This window comes from Phaseolus vulgaris, chromosome 9 (assembly GCF_051622355.1).
Source record: "Phaseolus vulgaris cultivar YP4 chromosome 9, ASM5162235v1, whole genome shotgun sequence".
NCBI lineage: Eukaryota > Viridiplantae > Streptophyta > Magnoliopsida > Fabales > Fabaceae > Phaseolus > Phaseolus vulgaris.
The window spans coordinates 11,438,656-11,446,691 of record NC_143506.1 but is presented as its reverse complement, the minus strand read 5'-3'; positions in this window follow the sequence as shown (position 1 = coordinate 11,446,691).

The window sequence follows — 8,036 nt, the reverse complement described above, 5'->3', positions numbered from 1 at the left end:
AACAATTTTCTCCATTTTTTAATTAATCAAATAATCAAGTTATTGTATTACATTACTGGCAAACATGATCCATACACGATTATCCAATTTTTTGTTCCTTAAAACTAACACTCTTAGAAAATTATGTATCAAATTAATTTTTAACATTACATAACTTACTACCCAATATATAAACAATAAAATAAAATAAAAAAAATATGGCGTGGCAGAAGTCGTGCAAAGTTGGCACGACTTCAGTATGACAAGGCAGAAGTCGTGCCTAATTGGGACGATTTGTGCATATGAAGTCGTGCCAAATTGGCACGACTTGCCTAAATTTGTAATTTTTTTTAAACGGATCCCATTTTGGTAAAAAACAAAAAAAATAACCCCATCATGGTCAAAAACCCTCTATAATGCCTAATAACAAAGGTAAAACAAAATCAAATTCTTAAATTTAATCCATAATTATCCTAATTTATATTATGTTTAAGTTTATTTAAATGAATTTATCCCAAATTCAAATATACATTTTTGGATAGATTTGAATTGGTTACTCGAATAATTTTTTGGATTTTAAAAATCTAAAATCAAGATGCATATATGTCATTTTAAGTTATGAAATGGTACGTCGGAAGAGATCCAAGGTAATACCGAGTTAGGTTGGGATTGAGTTGAATCGGTTCGAAAGAAAGTCGAGTCAATTTGGTCAGGACTCAGGTCAAATCGAGTCAATCCAAAGAGTTTATTCGAGTCGAACCTAGATCGAGTTGAGTCAATTTGAAAACAAGTATAGTAGATTCATTTAAATTAGAGCTGGTTGGGGTCCATATTGAGGGGATTTGATCCGAACCCAGATGAGTCAAGTTAGAGTCAAACCAGACACTCGCTAAGCCGGGTTGACCCAGAACCAACTCTAGAAAGATGGGGCTAGGTTTGATGAAGTCTAGTTGGGTCGTTGTTGGCCCACATCATCAAGCCTATATTGGGTTGGGGCCATGTCAAATTAAGTTCACCCAATCTCACGTCAGGTCGAGCCGAGTTAACTCAGGCCCACGTCGACCCGAGCAGTCCATGTTCAATCAAGTTGGGTTAGTCTCAAGTTAGATTGAGCTGAACTCGGTCAGGTCCAGGTCTTATCGGGCCTAGGTGAGAGCAAGATGAATTGGGTCAAGTCAAACTAAGTTGAGTTGGGTTCGTGTTGGCTAAGATATCAAACCCACATCAAGTTGGGACCCTGTCAAGCTAAGTTAGATCAATCCTACATTAGGTCGAACTAAGTCAGCCTATTCCCAGGATGATACACGTTCAACCAAGTTGTGTAGGACTCAAATTGAGTTGAATTTGATCAATATTAGGTTAAGTTGGGTCGAGATCAAGCTTAGTGTAGATGGGTCCAGATCAAGTCGAGTTTAGGTGGGGATCAAAACAGACCTATACCAAGTCAAGTCACGTCAAGTTGGGCCTATGTTTGGTCGATAAATTGAGCCTATATCGAGTTAAGGTCGTGTCAAGCTAAATTGGGTTGATCTCAAGTTAGGTTAATTAGGTCGATCCGATATTAAATTTAATCTAATTAACAAAGTGAGTTTAATCTAATTTAAATTAAATTAAAAAAATTCAAATCAATTTGATCAATTAAAATGAATCTAAGAATTTGGATTGGATCTATACTGATCCTACCTAATAATAACTCACGCAACAAGAAAATAATTAAATATCAACCAATTTAGAAGCCAAAAATAATTATGCTGACTAAGTTAAATATTACATTATAAACTAAAATATTATTTTTATTTAAAGTAGTTTCTATTATTAATAAAAAAATTATAAAATAGTTTTTAAATTGGTATCAACATTAGCTATAAAAGTTTTAGCAACTAACTACTTTATATTCTAAATTAGTCATTAATTTAATTAAAGATTAATTTAAAATCTAAAATAGCAACTAAAATCTTAGTAGTTAATCTTAGATATCAATTTAAAAATTATTTTATAAATTTTTATTAATAATAAAAACTATTATAAATTAATAAATTTTAGCTTATAAAATAGTATTTAATTTAATTAATATAATAATTAATTATTATTTTTATATTAGTTAATATTATATATGTTAAAAGGTTGTCGGGAATATCAAAGCATGTAATAGTAATATTTGAAACACAATAAATTTAACTACAACAATGAGATCAGAGCATTAGTATTGAGAAGTGTTAAATTCAATATCTCATATTATTCAAAAGTTTGTCAGAACAGTTTATTCAAGGTTTTCTTGTCTTACCAGGACAGCATTATTGAGCTTATAACATTTTCCATTGAGAAAAGTGAAAAAGAAGTATGCATTTTGGTTCTGTAAATGTATATTTGTTTGACAATAAATTAGTGATTCTAAAAAAAGTGCTCCTTTTATATGAACAATAGAAAGCAGTGGTGGAATAGATATGAAATGGGCCTTTTAGGGGAGAAGTCCAATAGCACTGTTTTTTATTGTAAGTTTGGTAGTTGACACCAATGAATTCGAATTTAAATGAACACTGTGAAGCTGCAAAAATTTTAAAGAATCAATAAATGTTTTGTTCCTTCTCTGAAGCATTACTGAATCAATAAATGTTGACTCAGAAAACTTAAATACTATATTCTTGTGCTTTTACTTCGCTTATAATTGTTGCTAATTATTTCTCTATCATATATATTAAACTATTTTGTATTATTCAAAAAATGTTATATTTTGGCTCATATAATATAATTTGATTATATATTCCTGCTACTAGCCTTCAATATTGACGTCACCCGTAATATCCGAAAACTATATTGTAATTTTATGAGCTCAAGTGCTTAAAAAAGTAAGTCAAATAACGTGTAACACAATAACGAAAAGTGAATTATTTTTATAAATAATATTTTCCTCAAAACATTTTGTTGTCAAGGAACATAATGAATTGACATTGTGATATATTTTTTGTCCATAATTGAAACTAGACTCATGGATGAACCAATCCAAAAAAGTGGCCCAAAAATTAAGTATGAAACGGTGGCCCAATTCATACCTGAAAATCAATCGTTATAAGTTTTAGTAAATGCATGGAGTTCTCGACAACGGATCGGATCCGTGTCGTAACGGTAGCACGTCTGAATCCAGTTCAGAAGTTGGCAATTGCTTCCTGCACCATATCACTGCACCCGATTCCAGCGGAAAAGACGAAACTATCCTTAAAAAAAATTTCCAAAATATGTGTTCCGGATTTTTTTTTCCGGAACGAAATTTTATATTACGGATTTTTTTATCCGGAATGAGTTTCTCATTTTTGTTTCCAGATTTTTATTTCCGAAACACAATAATCTCTTTTCCAGATTTTTTTTTCCAGAATGTATTATTTATCAATTCCGGATTTTTTTGTCCGGAATAGAATTTTAAATTTTGTTTCCGGATTTTTATTTCCGAAACTCAATAACCACTTCCGGATATATTTTTCCAGAATATATTATTTTTAATTCCGGATTTTTATTTCCAGAATAAAGGGTATTTTTGGAGTTTTTAAAATTGTGTTGGGTGCAGGTTAAAATGTGTTGGGTGCAGGGAGCATTTGCCTCAGAAGTTTGCGTGTTAGATTCAGCTTCCACTGTTTGATATTTTTTCAATTAAATATTATTAAATAAAGAAAACTATTTTAAAGAAAAAAAATGTTAAATTACGTTTTTTCCTTTATAATACATAATTGGTGATTCTTTTTTTAACTTTTAATTTCAGTCTTACAATTTAAAATAAAAGAAGCTCGTCCAATTAAAAAAAGAAAAGGTTAAAACCCCGATCCTTTTATTCTTTTGATTAATAAAATAAATGAATTTATTTCATAAATTAAAATTCATTTATACTCTTATTTGAAAAATTAAATGAGATGGTGTTTGTAACAGTCAAAGTACATAAGTTAATTTTAATTGTAAGAAAATTAATTTATTTTGTTCTTTTGTTTTCTTATTGTATAGGGTTGATGTAAAATTCCTAAATTTTTTTAAAAAATATTATGCGTGTAATATCTAATTAACATATAAACATATAATGTTTTTTCATATTTGTATCTCAAAATATATCCTTCTTCATAGGAATTTAATATATACATCCAAAAAGTTTAAAAACAAAACAAAGCAAAGCATTCAATTTAAATATATCTAATCCTTCTGCTCACCGAGGAACTCTATTACCTGCAATCTCATCTGCTCCCGTGTAAATACACCATCATCACAGTTAGAGAAACAACCAAATAACAGGTAAGCTAACCATATAAAACAAAATTCTATAAAATTTCACTTTGAAATTAATAAAACATAAATCATAAGTCTCATACAAATTCTCAAATCATCAAATGTCATACAAATTATCAAATCATCAAGTGTCATACAAATTCTATATTCATCTTTCACATGTCAGACTTCCACTGACTCATATAACATAGACACTTAACTCTACTTCCGGAAGACTCGTGCGTTGGCTCAGAGATCAGTACCTATCATACTATATCATTGTGAAATCCACACAGCTATGCGCATATATAATCTCAATATCATCTCTCTCCTAGTATGACAGGTTAACTCATATAACAGGTCAAGTTAGTTATCTTTCAAACAACTTACCTATTCATATGAACCTCCTCCGACTCTCACCACCTGAATAACTTCATCTATATGATTTCATTATCTCAGTAGAGTCAGGATATCTCCTTCTAGACGAATCCCTAGTCAATGCACATCCTAAACAATCTTAACACGGTATTTTCTTTCCTGAAAATACTATTTCTTGATCTTACTTTCACATCATTGCACACTTCTTTTAACACATCAATACACCATACAATCATAACATATAATTTAACTTTCTAATAATCCAAATATATCCAAAGAAGTTATTTAACAATAGTAATCTAAAATAAACTATGCTAAAATAATAAAAATAGCAATATTCATATATGTATACAAAATTTTGGATTGAACGAAAATATTTTAGGTTGATCGAAATCACACCAGAGAGCACCTAGAAATTTTGGTTTGAACGAAAATATTTTAGGTTGATCGAAATCACACCAGAGAGCACCCAAAATTTTTGGTTTGAACGAAAATATTTTATGTTGATCGAAATCACACCAGAGAGCATCCAGAAATTTTGGTTTGAACGAAAATATTTTAGGTTGATCGAAATCACACCAGAAAGCATCCATAAATTTTGGTTTGAACGAAAATATTTTAGGTTGATCGAAATCACACCAGAGAGCATCCAGAAATTTTGGTTTGAACGAAAATATTTTAGGTTGATCGAAATCATACCAGAGAGCATCCAAATTAACAAAGTCCCTGCTATAGCTAAAATTAATCTAATCAACATCAACAACCAATACTCAACAACATTATAATTGTATAACAACAACCATATATCTAATTTCACCTTCAAATCTTCTAGCCTAGTGTTCTATTGGAAATTAAGGCTAGCTTCCCTTACCTGAAAAATTAGAAGATATTCACTAAGAGCTCCAAAACCACCAAGAACCCAAAGGTAACTTAACCTGTATCACAGAGTCCTAATAAAAAATCTAACTATATCACTAAGACCCTGAGCTAACATAGATTAACCCTGAAGCTAAAAGGGTCACATGCAAGCAAGGAAGAAAACAACCTAACAAGTTCCAAAATTGACTCAAAGAGAAGAGCAAAAATGAACTTACTCTATCAGAGATTTTGATCAGGCAGTCTTGTAGTACTCACTGCCAAGAGTCTGATGGTGGACTCTGATCGTTGAACAGATGAACGAGGAAGTCAGAATTGTAGAGAGAAGGGAGAGGAAAGAAAAAGAACTTTCTAGAGAGATGGTGGTTCTTTTTAAAATGAAACCTGAATAACTGAATTTCTATTTATATACCCTTTTTATTTAAAATTATTCAGGAGTCATTTAAAATATACCACTTCTACTCTAAAGTAATTTTCTAGATCCTTACCGTTGATAATGAAATTTATCCAAAATTTATTTTCTCAAAAAAAAACTAAATAAATGGTAGAAAAAGTTGTTTAAGAAGTTTGGTGGAACTAATGTGTGAGTATTTGGCAAGATGAAAATGACATTTACTAAGATTTTGATTAGCTAAATGACTATTTACACCCTTTGTCTGGGTTGATTAAAGTTAAGTAATATTACTTATTAAAGTGTTGTTATTCTAAAAGACAATATCCTTGATAGTTAAAAGAATATATTAAGTATTAATATTAAGTTTAAAACTAAGATAAATACTTATTTTATTAATTTTAATATATGAGTGATTTTCTGGTAAAAAAATACTTAAACTTAAATGTGATTTTTTTTTATCAGCATAAACTTAAATGTGATATTATAAGATTTATAAAATTAAGATTAATAATTTATACCTATATATAAAGGGGATTCCCCTCTTAACTGCTCTTAATTTTTTTTCTTATTTTATCCTTATATTAATATTTAATTTTATTATTGTATTATGGTTTTTGTGTAATTTCTTATTCTCCTCTTAACTGCTCTTAATTTTTTTTCCTATTTTATTCTTATATTAATATTTAATTTTATTATTGTATTATGGTCATTGTGTCATTTCTTATTCTCCTTTTAACTGCTCTTAATTTGTTTTTCCATTTTATCTTTAGTGGAGAGTGGAGAGTGGAGAGATTGATTAGTTACTTTTCTGTTTTAAAGATCTTCTTCTCTATGGAGAGTGAAGATGATTTGGTACGTTACTTTTCTGATTTAAACTGATATTCTCCACTACACATAACTCACGTATCCTACTTCCCACTTTCTTTTTCCTATATAGGTACCTACTTCTCACTTTCTCTCTCCACTACACATAACACACTTTTTTTTTTACCATACTTCTCACTTTCTTTTCTCTTTCCTTTTCACTTTCATGGAAAATCATACTTTCATTTCTTTGATTAATCTTGCACTTTTCATTGATTGTTTGTGAGTTTTTGGGTTTTTTTTTTTTGCAGTGGCTTTGGATCGGTGATTGAGAAAATCTCAACAAACTATGGTGTTCTAGGAGCATCTCTTCAAGGTTTATTTGTTTTCAAGAAACTATGCAGGTTTTGTTGTCTAATGATTATGAAGGTTTTGTTGTGTCTAATGAGGGTCTAGCCTATACTCAAGACTGAAAAAGATATTGATGTAAGTTCTTTAGAAGAAGAATTTGTTGAAGACCTTCTTGAGCAACATAATGAGATTGAGTTTGCAAATCAATGACATATGATCTTAATAACCTACTTTTGCGTTGTTCCCTTTTTGTTTTCTTCCTTTTCTTCTTCTTTGGGCAATTCATTATCCACCATGAATTTGAATTATATGCATATATATTACGGTATGTAGATGTACAATACATTTCATTTATTTCTTCTGGGGAGAAGAATACTGTGCAATTTTGAGAGAAAGTTGGTTGCGAAAGAATCCTATTTCAATGGGTATCAAAAAAAGTGCAACAAATCTAATACATATACCTCAAATTTTTATATCTTAATTATAAAGCATTAAAGTTAAATACATATTAATTATTGTTTTTATGATCATTTAATATCTGTTGTGATTTTCTTCTGCCTATCATAATTATGTGGTGTTGTGACCGTCTTTGTAATTTGATAACATAGAACTTATATTTTCTCAATATTGCACTACATTATAATTCAAACCTTTTTAACTTTTTTGCTTTGCTTTATATTAAATTATAAAAAAATTTGGAAAGTGATAACTTCTCATACTCTAATTTCACCTCCGCAATCATAGAATAATGTTTTTTCATCATTACTCTAATTCAAATTTGAACAGCAAAATTAGTATGTAAAATGTTTCAATTTTTTATTTTATGCATTATCTTATTTTGGTTTATATTTTTATTTATGAAGATCTGATTTTTTTTTATATTGTGGAACATAATTTAATGAGAGGTCTTTTAAAATTATTATGTAAACCATAATAAACATAATTTTACTAAATTTAATGAGTTTTAATAATATTCAATCAATATGCATTTAAAAAAATATTTTTATGACAT